This window comes from Triticum aestivum, chromosome 4B (genome assembly GCF_018294505.1).
Source record: "Triticum aestivum cultivar Chinese Spring chromosome 4B, IWGSC CS RefSeq v2.1, whole genome shotgun sequence".
In the NCBI taxonomy this organism is placed as follows: domain Eukaryota; kingdom Viridiplantae; phylum Streptophyta; class Magnoliopsida; order Poales; family Poaceae; genus Triticum; species Triticum aestivum.
Window position 1 is genome coordinate 267,755,490 of NC_057804.1, and position 6,228 is coordinate 267,761,717.

Consider the following 6,228-nt stretch of genomic DNA (forward strand, 5'->3'; position numbering starts at 1 on the left):
GAGTGTGTATGTAATCCTTTGTCAAATGTCTCAAAATCCTTCTTGAGCATTTACAGCTGTTATGCTGCCGAAATTTTGCTAGAAATTCTAATGCCTTTGCATTATGATTGTGCTTTCAGATGGCCACTCGCGACCTCAATCAAGTGGTTCGCCTGACTCGATGCCTAGATGTACCCGGCCATACTGCCATGTTGGTCAGGGTAATGACTGAGGCTGGATACCGCTGGTATCCTGAGTACACGGTCGAAGAGCAATTTCGGGACTTCAATCAAAGCCAGTATCTCTGCACTGTCAGGATATTTCCATCTTATCCTGGATCCACCGAGCCCCTTCACTGCTCCTATGGACTCGGGGTTACTATTGAGATGACTGTGCAGGACGCCGCCTACTCTATGATGACCATCATGCGAGTCAGGTCTGGTCTATTTAGGGACTCTGATTTCTGGTATATGCCAGGATCACTTCCAGGAGCACAAGGGTATCTCCAGGCTATCTATGCTGACCCCACCCAGGAGGATTCACGGACTCGCACCACTGCCGAGATGCTCGAGGATAAGGACCGTGAAAATCGGGCCTTGAGGTTAGAGCTCTTCAATACCCGTGCTGACCACTGGGCCACATTGACTCGGTTTGCACCGGCGGTGCAAGCTGGATATTCGGATATGCGCGATCTCTATCCTGTGAGATCTGCTCTGCCAGACGTGATGGGTTGGCGTGCTGTAGGAGGCATCACCCCACCTCGCGGTCCCCGCAGGCCACCGTCTGTTGGTCTAAGACCTCATCCTAGCCCCTATGGTCCACAAGCTCCGCGAGATTGTCTGTTTCCGGATGATCATGTTGAGCTTCCAGGCTATGGAGGTGACTTCTACGAGGACTACTACGAATCGGTCTGAGTTAGTGGTAGTATCACTAGTTCGCACTAGCTGTGTCATCTATCGTCCCGCGTGACTCGTGGGATATGACCTAGTTTGTACTCTTTCCGGAGGTGTAGAAAAATAATGTATAGGAGCTTGGGATGCCTCCGATGAGATGTAATCCTCTTTCACCGTAATAGTACTTTGCTTGGTCTTGTACTAAACCCTGTATGGTGTGTATGACGATGGAATAAAGAAGCAGTTTCTGTATCTACCATGTCATACGGATGATCATCTTGCATTTCGAGTTATTCCTTACATTTTGTATCCTATGTCGGAATTTTATCATCCTGACTAAATCATTGTCTTGTTTACCTAGGATGGTCAGCACGCGCACTAACCCTGCTCCTCAAGAGCAGGCCGAAGGCAGTGAAGTCAGGGATGCAAATCTGCCTCATCCTCCTTCCCTAGCCGAGGTTATGATGGAAGCCGAGAGAAACAAGCGGGAGACCAACCGTTTGTTGGAGCGTATTAAACAGAACACGGCACACCATCAGAGGACTAACGTGGTGTCACTCAGTGATTTTATCAAATTACATCCACCCACGTTCCACCACTCCGTCGAGCCTCTCGACGCCGATGACTGGCTTCGCAGTATCTCTCACAAACTGCGTTCCGCGCTGGTAGCGGAGGCTGACAAGGTCACCTTTGCTGCATATCATCTTGAAGTCCCCGCCAGTCTATGGTGGGAGAATTATGGAGCTAGGCGCCCAGCGGGCCATGTCACTACTTGGGCTGAATTCAGCGAGGCTTTCCGTGAACATCACATTCCGGAGGGTCTCATGGACCGTAAACGTGAGGAATTCTGCAATTTCACCCAAGGCCGACTCTCTGTGGATGTTTACAGCAGGGAGTTTGGTAACCTCGCACGATATGCAACTGAGGAAGTTTCTACTGATGCGAAGAAGCAAGAAAGGTTCCGTAAGGGCCTTAGTCCTGAGCTTCGCCGTGACCTCCGTCTGCATGAGTTCACATCTTTTCAGAAACTTGTCAACAAAGCCATCAGTGCTGAAACTGGTCAGACTGACTATGACGCAACACGCAAGCATGGCCGTGACATGGGTTCCTCATCCGGTGCTGGTCCTCAGAAGCGCCGCGTGTGGGTACCCAACACCGCCTTGCCACCCAGGTTCACACCGAGGCCACCCTTTCAGGCGCCTCGCCCAGTTCAACAGTCTGCTCCAGCCAAGCCCTATGGGGGTCCAACCAACAATGCTCCTCCACGTACCAGTTCCGTGACTTGTTTCAAGTGTGGGGAATCTGGTCACTATATGCGTGAGTGTCCCCAGACCAACCCCAACCAGTCTGCTAAAGCTGTTGGCCGTGGCAAGCCGACAGGAAAAGTATTCCACGCCAAGCCGGTCACCGCCTCACGTGGCCATGTCAACTGTATCTCTGCCGAAGAAGCTCAAGAGGATCCCAACGTCGTTCTCGGTACGCTTCTTGTTAATTGCCACCCGACATCTGTTCTTTTCGATACAGGAGCCTCTCATTCTTTTATATCCGAAAATTATGCTCGTTTGCATAACGTCGCATTCGGTGTTATGCCAACCTCTATGGTAATTCAAACTCCGGGATCCAAATGGCAAACTTCTAGAGTAAGCCATGGAAATGAAATCCAAGTCGACAGACTTGTTTTCCTCGCGTCTTTGATAGCCCTTAAATCTTCAGATATTAATATCATTCTGGGTATGGACTGGATGTCGGCTCATCATGCCCAAATTGATTGCTTCTCTAGGACTGTTCAACTCACCCATCCTACGGGCAAGATAGTCAATGTCTTAACCCGACTAGCCAAGCGACAATTATATTCTCTTAACGCCAGCCCTTTGCCAGACCTTGAGGACGTTTCAGTAGTCCGTGACTTCCCGGATGTCTTCCCAGAGGAATTGCCAGGTGTTCCACCTGACAGGGATGTTGAGTTCGTAATAGTCCTCATTCCAGGAACCGTTCCGATTGCTAGAAGACCTTATAAGATGGCACCACTAGAACTAGCCGAGCTTAAGAAACAACTCGATGAGTCCTTGAAAAAGGGTTTCATCCGACCTAGCTCATCTCCGTGGGCTTGCCCCGTCCTATTCGTCAAGAAAAAGGATGGTACGGACCGGATGGTTGTAGATTATCGACCTGTCAATTTGGTCACAATCAAGAACAAATATCCGCTCCCCAGGATCAACGACCTGTATGATCAGCTCGCTGGATCCTCAGTCTTCTCCAAGATGGATTTGAGGTTGGGCTACCATCAAATCAAAATCAGAAACGGGGACATTCCTAAAACGGCCTTTGTTACTCGTTATGGCCAATACGAGTACACCGTCATGTCCTTCGGTTTAACCAACGCTCCAGCCACCTTTTCTCGGTTAATGAACTCAATCTTCATGGAGTATTTGGATAAATTCGTCGTGGTTTACCTCGATGATATACTCATCTACTCCAAGAACGAGGAGGAACATGCCGAACATCTAAGGCTAGTGTTGGAGAAACTTCGAGAGCATCGCCTTTATGCCAAATTTTCTAAATGTGAATTTTGGTTGTCAGAAGTGACCTATCTGGGTCATGTAATTGGACTCCACCCGAATCGGTCAAGCAAGTTCGGAGTTTTCTGGGCTTAGCGAGCTATTGTCGTTGCTTTGTCGAGAACTTCTCCAAGGTTGCTAAACCTCTAACCGAACTCCTCAAGAAAGATAAGAAGTTTGAATGGACTCCACAATGTGAGCACAGCTTTCAGGAACTGAAAAGACGCCTGACCTCTGCTCCCGTACTGGTACCGCCAGACTTCTCCAAGGACTTTGTTATCTACTGCGACGCCTCGCGACAAGGACTAGGTTGCATTCTCATGCAAGATCGACACGTAATTGCCTACGCTTCACGGCAATTGCACCCACATGAGGAGAATTATCCTACTCATGATCTAGAGCTTGCAGCCGTAGTCTATGCACTCAAGACCTGGCGACATTACCTCCTCGGTAACCGTTGCGAGATATTCACTGATCACCAAAGTCTGAAGTACATTTTCACCCAACCGGATTTGAATCTCAGGCAAAGACGTTGGGTTGAGTTGATCACAGATTTCGACTTAGGAATAACCTACACCCCAGGGAAAGCCAACGTCATGGCTGATGCGCTAAGTCGTGAATCTTATTGTAACAACCTAATGTTACAACAAAGTCAATCGCTTCTCCATGAGGAATTTCGGAAGCTTAACCTTCACATTGTTCCTCAAGGTTTTCTTTCCACCTTGGTGGCAAAACCTACCCTTACGGATCAGATTATCAAAGCACAGAAGGTAGATCCGGGAATTTCCCGCATCAAGAGAAACATCCAGAAAGGAATTGCGAATTGCTTCTCCATTAATGATCAAGGGGTCGTATACTTCGGGAATCGACTAGTGGTTCCCAAAGTGCGAAACCTGAGACGATTGATCCTTAAGGAAGCTCATGAATCTCCTCTCACCATTCATCCCGGTAGTACTAAGATGTATCAGGACCTACGCCAGAGGTTCTGGTGGACTAGGATGAAAAGAGAAATCGCTCAATATATTGCTAATTGCGATGTCTGTCGTCGTGTAAAAGCAGAGCATCAACGGCCTGCTGGCACCCTTCAACCCTTAGCTATTCCTGAATGGAAATGGGATAAAATTGGTATGGATTTCATTACCGGTTTTCCCAGGACCAAGAGAGGGAATAATGCTATCTTCGTTGTTGTCGATCGTCTTTCCAAAGTAGCCCATTTCTTACCTGTTCGTGAGAGTATAACCGCTAGTCAGTTGGCAGACTTATACATCTCCCGTATAGTGTCTCTCCATGGTGTTCCTTTGGAAATAAACTAGGATCGAGGAAGTCTTTTCACCTCCCGATTTTGGGAAAGTTTCCAAAACGCTATGGGAACCCGTCTCTCCTTTAGCACCGCTTTCCACCCTCAGTCGAGTGGTCAAGTGGAACGCGTCAACCAGATTCTAGAAGACATGCTTCGAGCCTCTGTTATCTCATTCGGAATGGACTGGGAGAAGTGCCTTCCATTTGCCGAATTCGCTTACAACAACAGCTATCAATCTAGCTTGGGTAAAGCCCCTTTTGAAGTTCTTTATGGACGACGATGTCGAACACCCCTTAACTGGTCAGAAACCGGGGAAAGACAATTCTTTGGCCCGGATATGATTCAGGAAGCAGAAGAACAAGTTCGTATCGTTCGTGAAAAGTTGAATACAGCCCAATCTCGTCAAAAGAGTCAATATGACCGAAAACATAAGGCTATGACTTTCGAGGTTGACGAGAAGGCTTATCTTCGGGTCACCCCTCTGAAGGGAACCCATCGTTTCGGTACCAAAGGCAAATTGGCTCCTCGTTACATTGGACCTTTTCGCATTCTCGCCAAACAAGGAGAAGTTGCCTACCAGTTGGAACTACCTCCGCACCTCTCCAGAGTCCACGATGTCTTCCACGTTTCTCAACTCAGGCGTTGCTTCTCGGATCCTATCCGTGGAGTAGACCACGAAACGCTTGATCTCCAAGATAATGTTACATATCGAGAGTACCCCATTCGTATCCTCGATCAGGCCGAATGTACCACTCGACGTCATAATATCAAGTTTCTCAAAGTACAATGGTCGCACCATTCTGAGGATGAAGCAACTTGGGAAAGGGAGGATCGTCTTCGACTCGAGTATCCCGCCTTCTTCCCGGAGGAACCCAAATCTCGGGACGAGATTCTTTTGAGTGGGGGTGAGTTGTCACACGCTAGCTAGTCATGCATTACAGTGTTGCATCATGTTTACTCTTTCATCAGAAACTTGAAATGGGGATTTGTGAAACCCTCAGAATCATTTTGAAAATGACCCAAATAAAAATTTCTCCAAAATAGTCCAAGAAAATGCTCATGTTGCTCTCTGAAAATATTGGACAGAGATAAAAATCAAACCAATATTTTTAAGAGCTCATAGGTATTTATTTTGGGCATTTGGAATTAATGCATAAATATTTGCATTGGAAATATATTAGTTATATATATAAATATATGTCCAAAAATTATGCCACCTGTTGGGGAGCTCTGGAATAATATATCTAGCTCCTGCAAAAATTGGCATAAGGTAATAAAATGATTTAATATTTTATTTAAATCAAAACAAATGACAGAAATTAGAAAACAAAAATAAATAAAGAAGGAGAAGCTTACCTGGGGATCCTCCCTGTGCAGCCCAGCAGTAGCTGGCCGGCCCAGCCCGCCTCCTCCTCTGTCATCTTCGTCCTCGACAGAGGGAGGGGAGTGTGCCCGGCGCGCGCGCGCGCCACCGCGCCACGCCACCAGCTCGCCTGCC